We start from the raw sequence: 24,859 nt of genomic DNA, 5'->3' as shown, positions 1-24,859 counted from the left end.
TGTTTGTCTGTCGTGCACCTATTGAGTGTAGGGACCGTCGCCCAGTTGTACCCTGTCGCCTAGGGCCGGTCGTTGCAAGTAGGCAGGGACTGAGTGGCAGGTAGATTAGGGCTCACTTGTCTGTTTCCCTACCCCGACATTACAGTGGGCTATCATAATAAAGACCTTTCACATTGATGTCCACAATAGTGCTTCTTCTGCTACGTATGCGTCACTCTCTTTTGGAAATATAATGCAGAAACTACAATAAAAATAAAAACAATAAAAAAATATTAAAAAAACGAAAGAACAAAAATATGAATAACGATTGGCATAATTTACGTATGCTTTACAAAAAGAGAAAATAAAAAAACTATAAGTCACATTGATATGATATTCCTTGACTCAAAAATTACTTCATTTATTTAATAATAAGTAAATTGAATATATGTAGTACTGAAATTACTCACTACAAGAGATAAGATATAACTAACAAATCACTGTTTACTTTTGTCGATATACTCAAGTATGGGATATAACCGGTTTGGAAACGTCCTGTTACAAATGTAACGAATACTCACACTTTTGTGTCTTTAACAAGACATACTTAATAAAAAGTTACCCTTTTATGCTGATTGGCCAAATTCACTGCCAGTCAACTTCTGACCTATAAAAAGCGCCAGAAACAAAAGCTCCTGCCCCCGGAAGAAGCAGACTCTGATCAGTGAAACGTACATCGGGACAATACCGACCAGATAATAGGGAAAGGAATATAGAGGGAGAGATTAGCACAATACAATATAAACTAATCTTACCATATCCAAAATCAAGCTTCTAATTGTAGCGAGACCGAACGAGTATAGTGGTGACACCACTCGTTCATGCCACTCAGCCGTCGAGTGCTGATGACGTCACAGCATTCACGGCTGATACCTCGAATGTCACAAGCGTGATACAGCTCACAATCTTGGTCTCGATGTTTAGATGTGTGTGGACATGGACTGGGAGCCTTGATCTCTCCTAGTGCAGTGAAAACTGCGATCCCGGTCTCGCTGCTCAGCTGACAGGTCCTGGAGCAGCGACACCTGGGACAATACATAGAGTCCTGACACAAACAACCCCGGACTGGGAGACTTACCTTCTCCTGGTGCAGTCAAAGCTGTGATCCCGGTCTCGCTACTAGGCGAATAGTTCCTGGAGCAGCGAAACCTGAGATAACACACAAGTTCTGACACACATAACCACGGACTAGGAAACCTACTTCTCCTGGTGCAGTACATCACAGCTGCTTGTTGAATACAGGCTGCAGCTTCAATCCTATGGTTGTGTGAACCTATGAACTAAGTTATAATCATAACAATAAGCGTTTGAGTACTCCCTCTTTTTTCCCACTGATAATGAATAGCCACATAATGGCTTTTTCAATCAATGGGATTTGAAACATAAAAATATTTGCAACAAATGAAGCAATATTTAAATAAAAACAAAATAAAAACAAAGAAATAAATAAACATAATGGGTTGTTTGTGCATTAAATAAAACAGAGGGGACATTGCACAACAACTTCCTTTTCCTATAACAGTCGGTATCAATAAAAATAATTGAAGGTGACATTGATCATTCTTGCTCCACTTTCCCTCTTCCCTATACCCACAATTTCTACAATTTAACAAGGTAGTGCACACCAGGGCAAGAACGATCATTATAATTTAAAAAAAATATTAAAATAAAGAAATAAAAAATAGGAGGTTCTCCTTTTTCAATTATCTAAATATACCACCACACTGACATAAAGGAGATCCCGGAGGATGTCATTCATGAATTCCTGAAATACCGCTGGAGCATTACACAGACCAATATGCATCACAAGATACTCGTAGTCTTGGGTGTTGAATGCGGTCTTCCATTCATCACCTTGATGGATCAGGTTATAGGCCCTGCGTAAATCCAGCTTAGTAAAAATCTTGGCTCCACGAATATGATCAGAGGGCTCAGAGATTAGCGGCAAAGGATACTTGTTCTTGACCATGATCTGGTTTAGACCACAGTAATCAATATAGGGTCGAAGAGATCTATCTCCAAAGAACTCTGCACCAGCCGACTGAACCCCCTTCAAGGTTCTCCTTAAAATAAGCCGACATGGTATGGGTCTCTGCAGGGAGAGAGGATAGACCCTTCCACGAGGCGGTGAGACGTCTGGGAGCAGTTCGATCGTAGAAATGATGGGGAGGAAGAACCTCTGCCTCCTTTTTACTGAAGATGTCTGCAAAGCTGGCATAACGTGTGGATAGTCCAGAGGGACAATGAGGCAAAACAGGACGAAACTGTGGCAGGAAGCGAAGGCACTTGGATCCCCATTGGAGGAACTCTCTAAAGTTCCCGTCGAGAACCGGAGCATGTAGACGAAGCCAAGGCAGGCCCAGCAGAATAGGGTTGATGGCTGTGGACAAGACTAAGAATAGAATCTGTTCCGCATGGAGGATTCCAACTTGTAGTCTCAGTATAGGATCGGGCAGTGGTTGCCCATTCACAGAAGCGACTGCCAGGGATCTCTCCAGAGGAACCATGGCCAGATGAACGTAATCTACTAAGTCCTGCTGAATAAAATTTGCAGCAGCTTCAGACTCCAGATAAGCAGAAACGGTGTGAGATTTCTCTCCAGAGACAATAGTTACAGGAATAGATAGTTTGGGAGCGGATTTGGCATTTGACGTCGTTCCACTTAGGGTTGTCTCTTCTACCAACCCTAGGTGCTGGTGTTTCCCAGCTTTTCTGAACATTGATGCACAAAATGGCCTTTGTGGCCACAATACACACACAGACCTGAAGAGCTTCTGCGCTGTTTCTCCAGATCAGACAACTTGAGTCTGTCCACCTGCATTGGCTGTTCAGGTGGAACAACGGTGTCAGTCTATATGGCCGTCTCTCCCAGCAAACTACCAGAGCACGTTCCTGGATCCTCAGGTCGATCTGAGTCGCCAACAGGATAAGAGCATCCAGGGTGGAAGGAAGGTCACGAGCTGCGAGTTCATCTTTGATGCGTGGAGACAATCCTTGCCAGAAAGTCACCATCAGGGCCCCATTATTCCATGCCAGCTCCACTACCAGTGTACGGAAGGAGGTGGCGTACTTCCCCACAGTCGATTCCCCTTGCTTGAGGGTCAGCAGTGAGACAGCGGCAGACGATGTTCGACCCGGTTCCTTGAACACCAAGCGAAAAGTGTCTAGAAATAGGGACAGATCAGAAAATTCTGGGCCCTCTTGTTCCAAGATGGGGTTTGCCCATGTCAGGGCTTTGCCGGAGAGGAGGGAAATAATGAATGCAATTTTGGCCTCTTCAGAGAGGAAGAGATGAGCATGCAATCTGAAATTAATAGTACACTGATTAATGAACCCTTTGTAGGTCTTGGGATCGCCTTCATTGCGATGAGGTAGAGGTAACGAAATTGCAGAGCTAGTATAGGCAGGAGGGATAACAGGTGGTGAAGCCGCAGGAACAACCAGGAGCCATGCAGGAGGAGGATTTAAAAGAGTTAAGATTGAGTTCACCGCCTGTAGTAACTGATCCTGACGTGCCCGGAGACCACGCATGTCCGTTTGCATAATTTCAATGGCAGACTTGGGTTGGCCATCGGGTTCAATGGCCTGAGCGTACTATCACAGTTTTGGGGTATGTAGACCCACTAGGTCGCTCCGCCTTAGCTGACCAAACAACAGTCAATGGAAAGTCTAAAGGACGAGTACCTGTGCCACGAAGGGTCTGTGGACCCACTGGGCCGTATCGCCTTGACGGTATGGCAGCTGGCCGACAGGGCGCAGGTCAATGTCTATAGTTCGTATAGGGCACCTATGGCAGCTGGGACAGTAGCAAGGCAGGCTCGGCTGCAGCAGGCAGACGTCAGGCGTGGTGAAGCAAGACAGGCGTGGTATACAGCACGGCACGACTTTGGCTCAGCACAGTACTCGACCAGGATAGTACGGAATGCAGGGAACGGGAACACACTAGGAGGCCATCACATAGACAAACTTAGGAAACAACAACAACGCTCAGGCATCAAAGCAGGGGGCTGGACCCCTCTTATAGTCCAGGGTACTCACGGCCTGATGTTCATCAAAGTCCGGTGCGCGCGCTTTCCTTTTGAGGTTGATGATGAGCACCTTAGGAAGGCCTGTAGAGCAGCAGTACGGCCGCGTGTGCTGGCGTCTCCTGGGAAGGAGAAGCCAGCAGTAGAGCAGAGGTCTTCGGCCGCTGGCAGATGAGAGGAGCCGGCGGTCCACGACCGTGGGCATTACAGTATAACTACACCTGTTCTGAAAAGGCCCCTGAGTCTGCAACACCACTAAACAAGCCACGTGAAGACCAAGATTCAAGGTACTAACCACTGCATAATGGAAACACCAACAATACCGGTCGTTTTGGAGGTGCTAGTCTATATTTGAAGTAATCTATCCATCACAATTTGGCCTTTGTCATCCCACCCCTTGACAGGTAAATAAAGAAGCAAAAGGCACGGCGCCACATAGTGCAGGTCAATCAGACTAAAAATAAATGTAGAACGTAGTTAATATGCTCACCACGTGGTAGTAGGTAAAGGCAATATATAACTCCACTGTGCTGCTGCCAGGATCCAAAACCGGTGAAAACGAATGGTCACCGCTAATTGAAGCAAACGAAGGAAGAAAAAAGGAGGATCCTATAGGGCGCTGCTGCGTGGTTGTGGTGGAAAGTCAATGAAAAAATAGAAGATATATAATAATTATATAATAATTATTTATTGAACAATAGATGGCTACGCGTTTCAACACTGAACTAGTGTCTTCCTCAGGCCATTAAAAACATATACAAAGGGGTTCCTTATATACCTATAGATATTAGACAAACAAGAGTCAGAGGTGGGAGAGGTCAGGAAGTTAATTAGAACGTCATGATTAACAGCTGTATCAAAGGGCTAACTTAGAAAAAATCATTAGCACATAAAATAACACTTGCACAGGGAAAAGAAAAAAAGCGGGAAGCATACCCGTATTAATTTCATAGAATAAATGAATGAATTAATACATAAATAAATGTTGAATCCATCATACACAACATTGAAATAGTGTATAGACAAATATACATGTAAAAATATCATTAAAAACAAGGAATGCATTACATTAAATGATGAATTGACAGAAAAATAAATATATATATATATGAGCGCGTATAGTTTGATGCAGTAAATGTTTTTTAGTGTCTCTAATATTATTGTTAGATGATGTAAACAATAATAAATAAAATAAAATATATAAAAATATATATTTTAAAAACCATCCGATGTATAAAACCGGTGTACAGAAACGCAAAGTGTCAATAGTAGCCAAATCAGCTTTACATACGATTTTATAATCAGAAAAAAACACAATAATGGTTAACCATTATTATGTGACAAAACGAAAAGGTAGGGACTATAAGTATAAACAGAATTTAACAAATATATATATATTAGAAAAAATAAACACCTAAGGGAATAAATAGATATTTTTTCTAGAACACATACATAAAAGCCGCAATGGTTTGATAATAAGGACAGTTCACATTACTAACCCCATTGGTAGCATGCAAACCGACCCATTCGTGTCAATCATAAGTCATTAATATTTGAAATATTACTGCAGAAATATCTGTCACTTACGCAGCAGAAATTTAGAATGTCAGACTCAAGCGCTAAAATGTGCCGTATTAAAACGGCATTTATACATAGCAGTGTTGTCAAAGTGACAAAGATAAAGAAAGATTGACAAAATGCCAATCTTTTATTAGTAACAGAATCACAAAAAGCTATCAGCGAAGTGCAAAATATTAGAAGGAGTAAACAATATAACTATAAGCAACAAAGGAAATAATCAGATTATTAAAAAATGATCCTAGTATAATACATAATATTTGTGTTTAAAATATAAATATAAAAAGAAAAAAAGAATAAATAGATGACACATAGTCAGCCATATTTAACGGTATTTATGGATGTCTTATATTGTCCACCCATAATTTGAAAATATTAAATATAGTAGTCAACAAAGTCACAAAGGGCAATTAATGAAGGGCAAATTTTTAGAAAAATAGTTATTTAAGGGCAAACAAACAATGAATTTTCGATTAACCAACAAGAATTAACGGGTTATTAAAATAGTATGTGATATTATCTCCGTAGTTAAGCAACCAAGAGGATCGTCAACAATATTACAGAATCCCCAGGGCCAGTGTTCAAATTCAAAGGGGACACGTTTAAGGGGTCAACGTTAAATCTATTCATGTAAAACAAATGTAAATATTCGAATGTATATCGAATCAATAACCTTTGTAACCTATAATAATAAGATTAAATATAAATATCTATATAAAATTAATTATTTAAAAAAAAAAAAAAAAAAAAAATTTAAAAATTGAACAACATTATACGATAAAAATCCATATGAGTTGAGAGGTCAGTAGGACATCAGTCCAAGGAAGATTCTGAAATATCATTAAGACCTCGTGGATTCAATGTCTGTAATTTAAAAATCCAATAGTTCTCCCTTTGTTTCAATTTATAAAATCTATTAGGGACATCACATGAAATGTGTTCAATAGGAATAATATTTAATGTGTCAAACTCTCTGTTGTGAAAAGAGGCACAATGTCGGGAGAGACTGTGTTTCAGAAAACCAGTGTTGACGTTGAATCTATGGTTATTCATTCTAGTACGTAGGCATTGCGTGGTTCTACCAACATATTGCAAGTGGCAAGGACATTCAATCAGGTATACTATATATGAACTGCCGCAGTTAAGAAAAGTTTTAATTTTAAAAAATTCCTTTGTGACTGTAGATGTAAAAGTGGTTTGTCTATGAAGGATGTTATTACAACACAGGCAACGTGGGTGACCACATTTAAAAGCGCCACAAATAGTAGGAAACAATTTAAAACTTGGTAGTTTAGATTTGCGTACTCTGCTAGGCGCAAGGATGTTTCTCAAAGTCTGTGCCCGTCTAAAAGTAATTTTTGGCATATCTGATAAATCGTTAACCAGATGAGGATCATTTTTTAAAATATTCCAATGTTTGGATAAAATAGTTCTAATAATTTTGTTCTCACTGTTAAAAGTCGTAATAAAATTAGTATTTCTATAGGTAGACTCAGTTTTCTTACGGATATGGTTAATACAAAGCTCTTGAGACAGCTTAGCGGCTTTGCACCGTGCTCCCTTAATCAGATTAGTCGGGAAATTCTTTTCCCTAAATCTTTTTTCAAGGACCGTACATTCTCTATTAAAATCACTGTCCTTGGTGCAATTTTTCCTAACCCTTCGGAATTGTCCGAAGGGCACATTTTTTATCCAAGGGGGATAGTGCGCACTTTTAAAATCTAAATAACTATTAACATCAACTGACTTAAAATGTGTTTTGGTGTTAAAAACATGGTTAGTAAGGTCATAACTGATTGTTAGATCTAAAAAGTCAATTGATGTTACGGAAAAGGTGTGTGTGAAAGATAATCCAAAATTATTATCATTTAAAATCTCCATAAATTTAAAAGCCCCATTCTTATCACCTTTCCAAATAAAAAAGAGATCATCTATGTAACGTTTGTACAATAAAATGTTATCTTTAAAAGGGTGGTCTCCATAGATGTATTCTTCCTCGAAGGCTCCCATATATAAATTCGCATATGATGGTGCAAAGCGTGTGCCCATGGCACAACCCTTGATTTGATTAAAAAACTCATTCCCAAAGGTAAAAAGGTTGTGTGTCAGAATAAATTTAATACAGTTACTTAAAAAGTTAGCCTGCGCTGTTGGAATCGCCGTGCTAGTTGCTAAAACGGAATTAATTACTTCTAGGCCCTTGTTATGTGGAATATTACTATAAAGGGCATTCACGTCAGCTGTTAGGAAATGTATTGGAAATATATCTAGATCAGTGTTCAGATTTAGTAATTCTCTTATTAACTGATCAGAATCTTTTAAATAAGAGGGTAAGTTATGCACAAAGGGTTGTAAATGTAAATCTACAAAGTGGGAGAGATTACTTGTTAATGAACCGATTCCAGAAATGATAGGGCGTCCAGGGGGATTAGTAGGAGATTTGTGTATCTTCGGAAGGTGATAAATAAACGGTATGTTAGGAAAGGGAACATGTAAAAATCTTTTTTCTTTTTTTGTAAGTAACCCGTTATTATCAGCTGTGTCAATTAGAACTTTATATTCATGTATGTAAGATGTCAAAGGATTAAAAGATAATTTATGATAAAAAGTGTTATCGGTTAAAATAAGTGAAGTTTCATTCAGATATTTACTTTTATCCTGAATAACAATACCGCCCCCTTTATCTGCGGGGCGGATTACGATGTCTATGTTGTTACGTAATGATTTAACAGCCCTTCTCTCATGTCGTGTAAGATTATCTGTAGGAGTACGGGGATTATCCAATATTCTAAAATCATTACCCACCAGAGTGGAGAAGGTATCAATAAAAGAACCTTGGTGGTGTAATGGATAAAAATCTGATTTTGGACGCACATCTACTGGAACAAATACAGAAGTGGTATCAATCATATTCGGATCAATGCTATTAGAAGGTAATGAATGAGATTTTAAAATAGAAAAATGCCTCATTAGTGTTAGTTTTCTAACAAACCTATTAAGGTCCATGAAAAGTTCAAAAGAATCCGCTGATGTAGTAGGGCAAAAGGAGAGACCTTTATTCAATAAACTTTCTTCGTGTATACCTAGATTATAAGATGATATCATCTAGATATATTTCCAATACATTTCCTAACAGCTGACGTGAATGCCCTTTATAGTAATATTCCACATAACAAGGGCCTAGAAGTAATTAATTCCGTTTTAGCAACTAGCACGGCGATTCCAACAGCGCAGGCTAACTTTTTAAGTAACTGTATTAAATTTATTCTGACACACAACCTTTTTACCTTTGGGAATGAGTTTTTTAATCAAATCAAGGGTTGTGCCATGGGCACACGCTTTGCACCATCATATGCGAATTTATATATGGGAGCCTTCGAGGAAGAATACATCTATGGAGACCACCCTTTTAAAGATAACATTTTATTGTACAAACGTTACATAGATGATCTCTTTTTTATTTGGAAAGGTGATAAGAATGGGGCTTTTAAATTTATGGAGATTTTAAATGATAATAATTTTGGATTATCTTTCACACACACCTTTTCCGTAACATCAATTGACTTTTTAGATCTAACAATCAGTTATGACCTTACTAACCATGTTTTTAACACCAAAACACATTTTAAGTCAGTTGATGTTAATAGTTATTTAGATTTTAAAAGTGCGCACTATCCCCCTTGGATAAAAAATGTGCCCTTCGGACAATTCCGAAGGGTTAGGAAAAATTGCACCAAGGACAGTGATTTTAATAGAGAATGTACGGTCCTTGAAAAAAGATTTAGGGAAAAGAATTTCCCGACTAATCTGATTAAGGGAGCACGGTGCAAAGCCGCTAAGCTGTCTCAAGAGCTTTGTATTAACCATATCCGTAAGAAAACTGAGTCTACCTATAGAAATACTAATTTTATTACGACTTTTAACAGTGAGAACAAAATTATTAGAACTATTTTATCCAAACATTGGAATATTTTAAAAAATGATCCTCATCTGGTTAACGATTTATCAGATATGCCAAAAATTACTTTTAGACGGGCACAGACTTTGAGAAACATCCTTGCGCCTAGCAGAGTACGCAAATCTAAACTACCAAGTTTTAAATTGTTTCCTACTATTTGTGGCGCTTTTAAATGTGGTCACCCACGTTGCCTGTGTTGTAATAACATCCTTCATAGACAAACCACTTTTACATCTACAGTCACAAAGGAATTTTTTAAAATTAAAACTTTTCTTAACTGCGGCAGTTCATATATAGTATACCTGATTGAATGTCCTTGCCACTTGCAATATGTTGGTAGAACCACGCAATGCCTACGTACTAGAATGAATAACCATAGATTCAACGTCAACACTGGTTTTCTGAAACACAGTCTCTCCCGACATTGTGCCTCTTTTCACAACAGAGAGTTTGACACATTAAATATTATTCCTATTGAACACATTTCATGTGATGTCCCTAATAGATTTTATAAATTGAAACAAAGGGAGAACTATTGGATTTTTAAATTACAGACATTGAATCCACGAGGTCTTAATGATATTTCAGAATCTTCCTTGGACTGATGTCCTACTGACCTCTCAACTCATATGGATTTTTATCGTATAATGTTGTTCAATTTTTAAATTTTTTTTTTTTTTTTTTTTTTAAATAATTAATTTTATATAGATATTTATATTTAATCTTATTATTATAGGTTACAAAGGTTATTGATTCGATATACATTCGAATATTTACATTTGTTTTACATGAATAGATTTAACGTTGACCCCTTAAACGTGTCCCCTTTGAATTTGAACACTGGCCCTGGGGATTCTGTAATATTGTTGACGATCCTCTTGGTTGCTTAACTACGGAGATAATATCACATACTATTTTAATAACCCGTTAATTCTTGTTGGTTAATCGAAAATTCATTGTTTGTTTGCCCTTAAATAACTATTTTTCTAAAAATTTGCCCTTCATTAATTGCCCTTTGTGACTTTGTTGACTACTATATTTAATATTTTCAAATTATGGGTGGACAATATAAGACATCCATAAATACCGTTAAATATGGCTGACTAGAGGGGCGGAGCTTAGCCATGGCGGAGTGAGCACGCGTTTCGGGGGAGCTCCGTGCAGTGGTGCCGCAGAATCCAGGCTTAGCCCGTCCTGAGTACCGGGAGATGCCAGGAAAACGTAGGGGACAAAGCTCTACACCCTCCCGCTCCTTGTCCCGATCTCAGACACGGAGTACAGGCATGGATCGCTTCCTCTCAGCGTCTCAGGCCGTTCCCGAAGTACTGGGTGTCATGGCGCCTGCAACACAGATAACAGACACGTGGAGAGCAGAGGATCGCATGAGCGCGGCTATGGCCGGGGCGCCTGGCATGCAGGGGCAGCTGGACAACCCACCGAGGCCTGCTTCACTCCTAGGACTCAGGAGTAATGAGGTACCGCCAGTATCCCCTATCACTTCCCTGTGTGCCTTGCCGTCAACCACTGCCCCCAGGCCTGGTAGCTCTGAGGGCATCCCCCTTCAACCTGCCCTGCATGCAGACTTTCACTTACTAAGGGAACTAATACAAGCTCTCCCTACTAGACAAGACTTAGACTCCCTGGTGACCAGAATTGAACTATCCCACCAGCAAGATATAGCAGACTTGAGATGTGAGGTAGACAGGGTGGACACCAGGATTACTGCCACTGGCGGTGCGGTCGACGCCATTGACAGCAGGGTTCATGTATTGGAGCAGGCGGCCATTGTTAATAGAACACATATGCAGTCCCTTGCACTTCAACTGGATGATCAAGAAAACAGGGGCCGCAGAAATAATATTCGACTGAAGGGCCTCCCGGACTTAGGTCCCAGAGACGACCTCCCTAATAGAATTACTGCCATCTTTAACAAAGTTACTGACAGACCCCTGGAAGCGACATTCCTATTGGACCGCGTGCACAGAGTCTCGAGACCCGGTCCGATCGACCCTTCAAACCCGCGGGATGTGCTGTGTCGGTTGCACTATTACTCTGACAAGGATTTGATAATTAGAGGAGCCTGGTCGCATGGTCCGGTTGCGGTTGATGGAGGCAGGGTTGCGATTTATCCGGATGTATCGCCGCGGACACTTTACATGAGACGTCTACTGCATCCGCTGCTAGAAAAAATCAAAGCGGCGGGAGCCACTTATAGATGGGGACACCCATTTCACGTGGTCGTCAGAAGGGATGCTGCCTCCTTTATCCTGCGCCATTCCTCGGATTTAGAAGCCCTATTTCGGTTTTTGCAAATTGCTCCGTTCCCGGTCCCGGATTGGCTGTCGTTAGATCGGTCTGAACCGCCTCAACGTCGGCGTAATCGGCGCCCGAGTCAGCCGCTCAGCAGATCCTCATTACTGGAATCAATAGGAACTCAGCCTGATCTCTCACAACGTTTACCGCCCGAGGCCTGATTGGTCTCCGGATCTACGAGTTGTTATGCTGATGACATATCAATGGCTTCCTACGGCTATCGGGTTTCCTAAAGTACCAAATGGTTCTTCTTGTTTGCTCTTTATTTATCTTATTACCTACAGGTTCTCTCTACATCCTACTGAAGAAGTGTCCATGCTCACGGGTCCTAGTGAGCAACTCCGTTACGTTTATTTCTCGCCCATGATTGATTGGACTTTCCTGGAAGAGGGTCGACACTTCTGATCCTTTGCTACCCACAGAACAGTAGATATACCCAGTCCTCTATATTGTCTACATCCTTTGTGCCTAACTTCTCCCTCCCCCCCCCCTTTACCCCTAACATGGTGGTTTGCTGTGGTATACATGCCCCCCCCATTTCATTACTTAGAGCCAGTTTACGGTCACGTACATGAGGACAATCAGGGGGCGGTGTGTGTATTACTATGCTAACGTGACAGTATTTTTGCCTAGGGTCCTATTATATTACATGTTATGTTATATGTGCACTGTAACACTAGTTAAGGGGCTAACCCCTTTCATTGTAGTTTTTCATGTGGTCTACCGTGTTGTATATCCATATAGCGGCTGTTTATTTGTCCGGGGGGATACCACATGTTCTAGCCTTCTATTCATATCTCATATGCATATCTTAATGTTCTTATGGAAGGGGTTTCTGGTGATTATAACGGTTATATGTACTGCGGTATCCCCTACTAATCTTATGGCTCACCTTTTGGCGGGCATCGACTGTATCTGTCTGCTCTTCCCTTGTGCCTGCTTCTCACATTCCTCCTCTTCCCTTCCATCCCCTTTCTCTCCCCTCCCTTCTTTTTAGTTACTATAGACGAGGCGGCGGGTATTTTCATGTGGCGGGGCATCCGGGCAGGGTTATTGTACTGGCTGGCAGGAAGCTACGTTAGGTCATGTGGTGCCAGAAGAGGCCTGCTGGTTTATTGGCCCTCTATTAAGGACCCGGATAATATCTTGAGCTTGTAGTCCATCGGTGGCCCTGCCCTGGTGTCCCTCTATATCTCGCTCTTAGGTGTCTCAGTAAAAAGGGAGAGTACTGTTTGTTGGGCCTTTATTGTTGGGCCTGGTTATATGTGATGTTCCGGCCTCCCTTGTCCTCCCCCTGGGGGGCATTGGACGAAAGTTGTATTGTTCATTTAATATGCTGCTCACTGTGCGGGGCTCCCCCTCCGCTTTGCTTTGGTTTTCCTTGTTCCTGTTGTATCACTAACTTTTTCTCCACAGGTTTTCTTGCCACGTAGGAGTTGGCCTCGGGGCCACCTTTTCTGTATATTTTCTTTTTTTTTTTCTGTCTGATCTTTCACTTCTTCCTTCCTTGTCCTCCCTTCCCTCTACCCATTCCCGCCGGGGACATGGCCCGTCATTCCCAGATAGACCTACGGATAGGCTCATTGAATGTTAAGGGCTTACATAGTCCTGGGAAGCGATCCATCCTGCTCAACATGCTGAAAGGCAGACAATTACATGTAGCTTTCCTGCAGGAAACGCATTTGAGTGAACAGAAACCCTTTAAGTTATCCAACTTATGGTTTCCTCACTCATATCATAGCTTTTCTCCCGACCCGAAATCCAGAGGGACAAGTATACTTCTTTCCCGCTCTATCCCTTGGGAATACCTGGACGCTCGCAGTGATGGAATGGGGCGAATGCTTTTGGTCAAGGGTAGCATCGACTCACAGATTTATACCTTCGCCTCCTTCTATTTGCCTAATATGGGTCAGGGTACAGCATTGAGTGGTTTTTTAGACACATTGGAGGAGTTTGGGGAGGGTACCATTGTCCTGGGAGGTGACTTCAATGTAGCATTGGACCCAACCATGGATGTTTCATCAGGTTCATCATCAATCCCCCACTCCCAATTGCGTCGCATTAAACGAGCCCTCCATGATCACAACTTTGTAGACACGTGGCGCCTTCTTCATCCATCGGATAGGGACTTTTCCTTTTATTCCTCAGTACACGACATTTATTCCAGACTTGATTTGTTATTTATCAAGCACAGCGCTCTACCATCGCTACAAGCGGCTGACATTGACTCGATCTCTTTCTCAGACCATGCTCTTGTCACAATGTCTATTTCATTGCAATCTCCGTTATTGTTCCAATCCCAGTGGAAACTCAATCCCTCGCTTCTTAATGACTCCCTCGTCTCATCAGACGTTCAGCGAACGCTTGATGACTATTTCATCACAAACACAGCCGTTGACACGAACCCGAGGGTGCTATGGGAGGCACATAAATGCGTTGTTCGCGGCACTTTCATCAAACATGGAGCGCGATTGAAAAAAGAGCGCGCCGTGACTATCGTTCGGCTATTGTCGGAGATCAAAGCTCTAGAAGTCACACATAAGCGTACCCATGAAGTTGAATGTAGATCTGCATTAATTCAGAAGCGGGAAGAGTTACGCACCATATTATTATCCAAAGCTAAAGCCACCCTCTCTAAATGTAAGCGTCATTTCTACGAGTATGGTAATAAATGCAGCAGATCGCTAGCTAGAGCCCTGCGGATCCAACAAGCGCGCACTTATGTCCCCTTTATTACATCCTCCCCCAACGTACGAGCCAACATGCCTCTGGATATAGCGGCACAGTTCCGTAACTTTTACGCTGCTCTTTACAACACCGACGCCACCAACCCGGCCACGGCATCAAACGACTTTCGTGCACATATCCAATCCTATATTGCGGACTCAGGTCTGCCATTCCTGACAGAGGAGGTACTCACTGCCTTGGAAGAACCGATTACCATGACCGAACTAACTGATGCGCTCAAAAACTCGGCTGCGGGGAAGGCCCCGGGGCCTGACGGCTTCACGTTACCCTACTATAAGAAATTTATCTCCTGCATTGGGCCGCACTTGCTGGCATCCCTGAATTCTCTATCCTCCTCCTCACGCGTTCCATCAGACGCTCTTAGGGCCCATATAGCGGTGATTCCCAAACCGGGAAAAGACCCTTCTCAGTGTGCTAGCTACAGACCAATCTCACTGCTTAACGCAGACATTAAACTCTTTGCCAAGATATTGTCCATGCGTCTGGCCCCTCTGCTTGGTGGGATAATCCATCTTGACCAGGCGGGGTTCATGTTGGGACGTGAGGCCCGGGATAACACCACAAAGGCGATCAATCTCATATATAAATCCCAATTGTCTCGTGTACCACTTATGCTCCTGTCCACTGATGCTGAAAAAGCATTTGACAGAGTCAATTGGACTTACATGGAGGAAACACTTCTCCGACTAGGGTTAGGTCCTCAAATGATGGGATGGTTAATGTCATTGTACTCCTGCCCATCTGCCAGAGTCAGGGTGAACGGTATCCTCTCGGATGATTTTACAATCCATAATGGGACACGACAGGGCTGCCCTTTGTCCCCCTTGATCTTTGTCCTTACCCTGGAACCCTTCCTCAGACATGTTCGTGCAAATCAGGATATTAAGGGAATAGGAGAGGGATCCCGGGTCACTAAGGTGGCAGCGTACGCAGACGACCTGCTATTCTTTCTTACTAACCCCACCGTCTCCCTCCCGAATCTAATGCAGGAGTTTAGTCGATTTTCCAACCTCTCTAACTTTAAAATAAATTTCTCCAAATCCGAGGCCATGAGTGTCTCCCTTCCCCCTTCCCTGCTGTCTTCATTGGAGCAATCTTTTAGTTTCAAATGGAACCCGGTGGCCCTTAAGTACCTGGGAGTGCGCATACCTGCGGACCTCAAGGAGCTCTACAACTTAAACTTTCCAGGATTTCTCGCGGATGTGAAAGCAGATTGCGCCAGATGGGCGGGGGGCACATTTACTTGGATGGGACGTTGCACGATCTTTAAGATGAATATACTTCCTCGTCTGCTGTACCTCTTCCAAGCCCTTCCTATAGCGGTCCCCCCTTCATTTTTCAAAGCGATTAATACCATTCAAAAGTCCTTTGTTTGGAATGGCAAACACCCACGTCTCAGTCGTGCGCTCCTATGCCGCTCCCGGGAGACGGGGGGATTAGCACTCCCTGACATTCGCTCGTACTACATTTCAACGCATCTGACGCGAGTGGTTGACTGGTGTAGGCACGCCCCCTTTAAGGCCTGGATAGGCCTTGAGCAAGGTTTCTCGGAGATTCCTTTAGAGACGATTCCTTGGTTGAAACAGGGACTTCCCACGTCCCTACACCGTCATCCCACGATAGGCCCCACGCTCCGTTGTTGTGCACTTCCAGTGGTCCGATCGAATCTCCTCCCTCTCTGCTCTCCCATGACTCTGATTCTGGGAAACCCTTCCTTTCCCACTGGAGTGACAGATCCGGTGTTCAAGTCTTGGTCGTCGGCAGGGGTATTTAGGGCAGAACACTTCCTGAAGAACTCCGAGTGGCTCTCTCTCGCAGAGTTGACACGGATGCCTGACCTCCCCCCATTGGGTTATTGGCGTGTATTCCAACTCCGTCACTTCTACTCTTCATTGCCCTCTTCGGCCCTATTCCACGCCCCTAAATCTCAGCTGGAAACGATATGTGCCGAGGATGGGTCGGCGCGCCATACTCTGTCCACAATTTACCGTCTTCTACTAAACCCGCCGGACCTACCGACGCCTGGGTACATTTCGGAATGGGAGGCTGACTTGGGAATCACATTTACCACAAGCCAATGTTCCCGAATTCTTACCCTAGCTCATAAAACATCAATTAGCTCACGATATCAGGAGGCTAGCTTTAAGTTGCTCTCACGATGGTATAGGACCCCGGTCCGCCTTCATCGCATCTTCCCGGCTGTCTCACCTCTCTGTTGGAGATGCGGTTTGGACAATGGTACCCTTCTACACACTTTCTGGTCATGCTCACGACTAACGGGATTTTGGGACGGGGTCAAAAGGGTGATCCTCAAGGTTACAGACGCTACCTGTAACATGGACGCGGCCTTCTTCCTCCTCCATCACTGTGACACTCCGGCTAACACATACAAACGCTCTCTCCTTCACTTTTTAGTGATGGCTGCACGACATTGTATCCCTTTACGCTGGAAGAAATCCTCTCCGCCGTCACTGTCTCTGTGGATCTCGAAGGTCAATGACCTTATGCATATGGAGGACCTAACCTCCTCCATTCACGATGCACACACTAGGTTCTGTCGCACGTGGGCCCCGTGGATCGTGTTTCAGGACTCCGACTTCTACACTGACATTCTTGGAAGTGTGGACACTGATGGATAGCTCGTGGGGTCCTGTTCGGGGGTGGTGGGGGTCTCCCCGGTGGGAGTTACTACTTCTCCTCCCCTTCTTGCTCTTTCACTTCATTCTGTACTTTTAACTAAATATGTCTTTCTTATGCATAGTGGGGAAGTTCATGTTTATACCTTAAAGATGACATATAATACTACCTCGTGGTAGGTTTACATTGTAAATTTCAAAAGCATACATCTTGGTTTTTTGCAAGTTGATATATTTTCCCACATGTACCTGCTGTATTGTGTATTCTGAAAATATGTGGCTGTTGTCACGAAAATAAAGAATTTCAAAAAAAAAAAAATATGGCTGACTATGTGTCATCTATTTATTCTTTTTTTCTTTTTATATTTATATTTTAAACACAAATATTATGTATTATACTAGGATCATTTTTTAATAATCTGATTATTTCCTTTGTTGCTTATAGTTATATTGTTTACTCCTTCTAATATTTTGCACTTCGCTGATAGCTTTTTGTGATTCTGTTACTAATAAAAGATTGGCATTTTGTCAATCTTTCTTTATCTTTGTCACTTTGACAACACTGCTATGTATAAATGCCGTTTTAATACGGCACATTTTAGCGCTTGAGTCTGACATTCTAAATTTCTGCTGCGTAAGTGACAGATATTTCTGCAGTAATATTTCAAATATTAATGACTTATGATTGACACGAATGGGTCGGTTTGCATGCTACCAATGGGGTTAGTAATGTGAACTGTCCTTATTATCAAACCATTGCGGCTTTTATGTATGTGTTCTAGAAAAAATATCTATTTATTCCCTTAGGTGTTTATTTTTTCTAATATATATATATTTGTTAAATTCTGTTTATACTTATAGTCCCTACCTTTTCGTTTTGTCACATAATAATGGTTAACCATTATTGTGTTTTTTTCTGATTATAAAATCGTATGTAAAGCTGATTTGGCTACTATTGACACTTTGCGTTTCTGTACACCGGTTTTATACATCGGATGGTTTTTAAAATATATATTTTTATATATTTTATTTTATTTATTATTGTTTACATCATCTAACAATAATATTAGAGACACTAAAAAACATTTACTGCATCAAACTATACGCGCTCATATATATATATTTATTTTTCTGTCAATTCATCATTTAATGTAATGCATTCCTTGTTTTTAATGATATTTTTACATGTATATTTGTCTATACACTATTTCAATGTTGTGTATGATGGATTCAACATTTATTTATGTATTAATTCATTCATTTATTCTATGAAATTAACACGGGTATGCTTCCCGCTTTTTTTCTTTCCCCTGTGCAAGTGTTATTTTATGTGCTAATGATTTTTTCTAAGTTAGCCCTTTGATACAGCTGTTAATCATGACGTTCTAATTAACTTCCTGACCTCTCCCACCTCTGACTCTTGTTTGTCTAATATCTATAGGTATATAAGGAACCCCTTTGTATATGTTTTTAATGGCCTGAGGAAGACACTAGTTCAGTGTTGAAACGCGTAGCCATCTATTGTTCAATAAATAATTATTATATAATTATTATATATCTTCTATTTTTTCATTGACTTTCCACCACAACCACGCAGCAGCGCCCTATAGGATCCTCCTTTTTTCTTCCTTCGTTTACCCCTTGACAGGTGCGATGGTCGTAAGATAATCAATGTTATTCACCGGTCAGTGGTTTTAACCTCTTGCCGCCGCAGCCATTGGTTTATTTTTCCTCCCTGCCTTACAAAAGCCATAAACTTTTATATTTTTTCATCTACATAGCCGTATGAGGGCTTGTTTTTTTGCAGGAGTTGTTGTTTATAATGGCACCATTTAATCTAGAATATAATGAACTTGAAAACTGAGATTTGTGGAAATTGTGGGGTGGAATGGGAAAAAAACTAGCGATTCCTTCATAGTTTTTTGGGTTTCGTTTTTACGGTGTTCACCAGGCGGTCGGAATGACATTAACTTTATTCTGCAGGTCAATACGATTACGGCAACACGAAATTTAGTTTTTGATAATTGCTTTGTGTCGCCATATTCTAAGGCTGGATTCACACGAGCGTGTGCGCTTTGCGCGTGCAAAAAACGCGTTGTTTTGTGAGCGCAAAAGGTACATAACAGCTCCATGTGTCAGCAGCGTATGATGCGTGGCTGCGTGATTTTCGCACAGCCACCATCATTATGACACTCTGTTTTTATGTTTGTAAACAGAAAAGCACGTGGTGCTTTTCTGTTTTCATTCATAGTTTTTAATGCTGTTGCGCGAATCACGCACGTCACACGGAAGTGCTTCCGTGTGCTGCGCGTGATTTTCACGCACCCATTGACTTCAATGGGTGTGTGATGCGCGAAAAACGCACAAATATAGGACATGTCGTGAGTTTTACGCAGCGGACACATGCTGCGTGAAAATCACGGACTGTCTGAACGGCCCCATTGACTAAGATAGGTCCATGCGAGGCGTGTGAAAATCACGCGCGATGCACGGACGTATTATACGTTCGTCTGAATACGCCCTAAGAGCAATGGAGCAGCGTGAAAACGTGTTATTAGTGGGGCAAGCTGTAGTTTTTATTGGCACAAATTTTTGGGACATACAACTTTTTGATCTCTTTCAATTCTTTTTATTTTTTTGGGAGCCAAGTTGACAAAAAAACAGCAGATTTGTCTTTTTTTTTTTCTTATGGCGTTCATCCTCTTAAATAATGTTATATTATAATACGAACACAGTGATACCAATTATGTTTATTTATTTCACATTACCTTAGGGGGAATATTGGGAAAAGTTTTTTTTTTATAAATATATATTTTTGATTTTTATGTACATTACTAAAAACTTTATATAACTGATTTGTACTTTTTCTTTAGTCCTCCTAGAGGACTTGACCTAGCGATCGTTTGATCGATGATACAATGCACTGCAATACCTTTGTATTGCAGTGTATTATAATCTTTTCTGGCTTTTAATAAGAGTAGCAGAAAGATGGCAGACCTGCCATTACAACCATCGGCGCTACGCATTCACATAGCGAGGTGCCAATGTAGTTGAAGAGAGGGCTACCCCCTCTTTCTATCGGCTTAATTGTCATGCCCACTCCATCCTCTCCCCTACCGACTATGACGTACATCTGATCTTAACAATTGTCTCTGGGCCCACGCCAGGCCTGGTCTGGTAATCTGCCCAACTGGGCAGATTCTTGGTGGGCCGCTTGTCAGGCAGTGACGTCTCTTGCACCAGATGCCACTTTCAACTGTATTTCACGTCCTTAGGCTCCCTGCCCTGCCATTCTCTGTGTTGTAGGCTGCAGGCCACTGTTGGTAAGTGTCCTACAAATCTCCAGACCCATGCACAGGAAGTCGGCGTACCGTCGCAGGTGGTACTATGACGTCATTAAATCACACCACAATGCTAGAAGAGACCTCACCCACTTAGCTCATTGTGGGATCAGCCGGGTTGAGTGAGCATGAGTTTTATTTTTTTTATTATCTAGGAGTGGGAACAAAAGTGCTCATTTTTAATATTAGGTGCCTAAAACCAATAATATTTGTTCACACATTATTACTTTTTAGGGCTCTTATTGCGCTTAGGGGCACATAGAAGGATGTCATGGCTGTGGGTTATGTGTACCCACTGGACCGCTCAGCCGTAGCAGAGTAGCAGCTGGTAAAACGAGAGTCAATAGTGTCTAGGACAAGAGTACCTGGGTCGATGAATTGTACCAGACTATCTGAAGATGGCTTGTGCCGGACTATCGGAAGCTCAATAGTGCTGGACAACAGGACTTGTCTCTGATACATGACCCGGATACTGAAGTTGTCTTGGACACTGGATTTAGCATGGACACTGGACACGGATATTGATGTTGTCACGGACACGGGACTTGGCACCAACACTGAAGTCGTCACGGACACTGGAAACTTTGGACTGGGTACAAGATACAGGATATGGGGAAACAGGGTTAAGCTTGGGAACCTTTGCAGACCAACACATGGTTAGATACAACATTGCTCAGGCAATGTGGAAGTGGGCAGGGTTCTTTTAAAAGTCCCGGATATGCTGGGATTGGTCAGGGAAAAAGTTCCTGGTGCGCTGGCCCTTTAAAACTGGGGACGAATGCGCGCACACACCCTACGGGCATCAACAGGAGTAAACAGCAGTGTGCGCCGTCGTCTCTGAGGAAGGAGACGCTGGCCAGGTTTCAGAGTCCTGCAGGCACGGCTGCCAGTAAGTGGGAACTGCCTGCGGCCAGCGACCACTGGAATTGTAATGCCCCCCACGTACGCCCTCTCTTCTTATGTCCAGAGCGTAAGAGAAACTTTTGATGAAAGCTGGGGCATGCACATTCTCTTTAGGCTCCCAGGTCCTCTCCTTCCAATCCACCAGGTACATGGTGTCCCCTCCTACCTTCCTGTAGTCCAGGATCTCCTTGACCTCGAAGACATCAGAAGAACCGCTGGTAACAATTGCAGAGCCCAGAGATTTACTGTACTGGTTCAGGACCCCAGGGTTCAGGGACACATGGAAGGAACAAGGAATCTTGAGAGTAGGGGATAGCCGTAGCTTGTAAGATACAAGGTTGATTTGTTGAAGAACTTCAAAGGGACAAAGAAATCTGGGAGCGAATTTGTATGAGGGAATTTTCAGATTAATACTTTTAGAAGACAACCAGACTTCGTCTCCAGGAAGAAACGGAGGAGGAAAAAGTCCCTTCCTATTGGTATATTTCGTCATGCAATTCACTGCCTGCAGGATCGTGGACTTGGTTTTCTGCCAAGAAAGCTTCCGAAAGAAGAATTAGCTTCAGGCACTTGAGATGTAGCCGGTACAGGAAGAGGAACACGTGGATGTTGGCTGTAAACAATAAAAAAAAAAAAAAAAAGAAAAAGGGAAGCAGTAGACTCACTCGTGTGATTATTGTAAGAGAATTCGGCCCATGGAAGAAGATGCACCCAATTGTCGTGTTGAACAGATATAAAACGACGAAGATAATTTTCTAGCACTTGATTAATCCTTTCAACGTGGCCGTTAGATTGTGGGTGATATGCAGAAGGAAAGTCCAATTCCACATCCAAGAGTTTACACATGGCTCTCCAGAACTTAGAGGTGAATTGTACACGATATGGAGGCGCAGTCCGTGCAGACGAAAAATATGTTGAACAAACAAATTTGCCAGGCGAGAAGCTGATGGAAGGCCAGATAGATAAACAAAATGTGCCATCTTAGAAAAACGATCTACCATGACCCAGGCAGTGGTACCAACAGCAGAAGGAGGAAGATCTTTAATAAAATCCATAGCAATATGTGGCCAGGGACCACCAGGAACAGGCAGAGGTTGGAGTAGACGCACATGCTTGGAATGGGTAGATTTGCGCACAGTTGGTACATGAAGAGACAAGAGTCTTACGGATACCAGTGTGTCCTGTCACCTTGGAAATATGACCCCAGATGAGAATTCTCTTCCTGTCAGTAGGACGAACAAAAATTTTTCCAGGAAGAATGTGTTTAACCACTTCCTGACTAAACGCTTTACCCCCCTTCCTGACCATAACTATTTTCAAGTTTTAGACATGTGCCGATTTACAAGCAAATTGTTCTTCTATTACTCTTTCGATCTACAGGTATTTGGTCTTGTTTTTCTCAGAACATGGTGGGCTTCCATATTTTGTAAAAAAAAAAGAACAAATACACTACCGTTCAAAAGTTTGGGGTCACTTTCCTGATTTTTGAAAGAAAAGCACAGTTTTTTTCAATGAAGATAACATTAAAGGGAACCTGTCACCAGCATTTCACCTATTAAACCAGCAATACCTGGTGGTAGAGGGTGAAAAATCATTCCTATATAACCTATAATTGTCTTCTTAGTCAGCTCTGTAGCTTTAGTATTCAGTTTTTTAGTGTTCTCTAACCGTATGCTAATGAGCAGAAAAGAGTCAGATCTTCATTTGAAAAGAGTCAGATCTTCATTTGAAAAGAGTCATATCTTAATTTCTCAAGTCTTTCCGAGTTTACCCCGCCTCCTTACTTTTGATTGACAGCTCTTTGCCTTACCCCAGCACACAAAATCCCGCGCTTGTGCATTGATGTCCTATTCTGGTGTGTGCACACAAAGGGACACCGGATTATTACGATAAAAGGTGCAAAATGTTTGCAAGCCGTTATTTACAGTCGGAGGAGGAGTTTAGGAGAGGGGATAACGGCAATGAACTTTTGATAACAGCGGCCAGTGAGGGATAAGTAAAGTTCAATAGGTGAAATGCTGGTGACAGGTTCCCTTTAAATTAATCAGAAATCTATACATTGTTAATGTGCTAAATGACTATTTTAGCTGCAAACGTCTGGTTTTTAATGCAATATCTACATAGGTGTATAGAGGCCCATTTCCAGCAACCATCACTCCAGTGTTCTATTGGTACATTGTGTTTGCTGTGTTAGAATGCTAATGGATGATTAGAAAACACTTGAAAACCCTTGTACAATTATGTTAGCACCGCTGTAAACAGTTTTGCTGTTTAGAGGAGCTATAAAACTGACCTTCCTTTGAGCTAGTTGAGAATCTGGAGCATTACATTTGTGGGTTCGATTAAACTCTCAAAATGGCTAGAAAAAGAGAGTTTTCATGTGAAACTTGACAGTCTATTCTTGTTCTTAGAAATTAAGGCTATTCCATGCGAGAAATTGCCAAGAAACTGAAGATTTCCTACAACGGTGTGTACTACTACCTTCAGAGGACAGCACAAACAGGCTCTAACCAGAGTAGAAAGAGAAGTGGGAGGCCCCGCTGCACAACTGAGCAACAAGACAAGTACATTAGAGTCTCTAGTTTGAGAAATAGACGCCTCACAGGTCCTCAACTGGCAGCTTCATTAAATAGTACCCGCAAAACGCCAGTGTCAACGTCTACAGTGAAGAGACGACTCCGGGATGCTGGCCTTCAGGGCAGAGTGGCAAAGAAAAAGCCATATCTGAGACTGGCTAATAAAAGGAAAAGATTAATATGGGCAAAAGCACACAGACATTGGACAGAGGAAGATTGGAAAAAAGTGTTATGGACAGACGAATCGAAGTTTGAGGTGTTTGGATCACACAGAAGAACATTTGTGAGATGCAGAACTGAAAAGATGCTGGAAGAGTGCCTGACGCCATCTGTCAAGCATGGTGGAGGTAATGTGATGGTCTGGGGTTGCTTTGGTGCTGGTAAAGTGGGAGATTTGTATAAGGTAAAAGGGATTTTGAATAAGGAAGGCTATCACTCCATTTTTCAACGCCATGCCATACCCTGTGGACAGCGCTTGATTGGAGCCAATGTCATCCTACAACAGGACAATGACCCAAAGCACACCTCCAAATTATGCAAGAACTATTTAGGGAAGAAGCAGGCAGCTGGTATTCTATCTGTAATGGAGTGGCCAGCGCAGTCACCAGATCTCAATCCCATAGAGCTGTTGTGGGAGTAGCTTGACCGTATGTACGCAAGAAGTGCCCATCAAGCCAATCCAACTTGTGGGAGGGGCTTCTGGAAGCATGGGGTGAAATTTCTCCCGATTACCTCAGCAAAT

The 24,859-nt window shown here is 42.1% G+C and overlaps 1 long non-coding RNA gene across 2 annotated transcripts in view; it reads right to left on the bottom strand.

The window, feature by feature from the left end:
• Positions 1-24,859, bottom strand: part of LOC142651753 (uncharacterized) — a 115,868-nt gene that overhangs the window by 50,259 nt on the left and 40,750 nt on the right. Inside the window, exon 1 of one of the 2 annotated variants that reach the window (XR_012847710.1) lies at positions 166-242. The exons of the other annotated variant lie outside the window; for it this stretch is intronic. This is a non-coding gene — a long non-coding RNA (uncharacterized LOC142651753). Of the gene's footprint in view, positions 1-165; positions 243-24,859 lie in introns of those variants that run through there. 2 annotated transcript variants of the gene reach the window in all.

Source organism: Rhinoderma darwinii, chromosome 5, assembly GCF_050947455.1.
Source record: "Rhinoderma darwinii isolate aRhiDar2 chromosome 5, aRhiDar2.hap1, whole genome shotgun sequence".
Classification (NCBI taxonomy): Eukaryota; Metazoa; Chordata; class Amphibia; order Anura; family Rhinodermatidae; genus Rhinoderma; species Rhinoderma darwinii.
The sequence above is the reverse complement of the archived record's forward strand: the minus strand, read 5'-3'. Positions and strand labels throughout refer to the sequence as shown.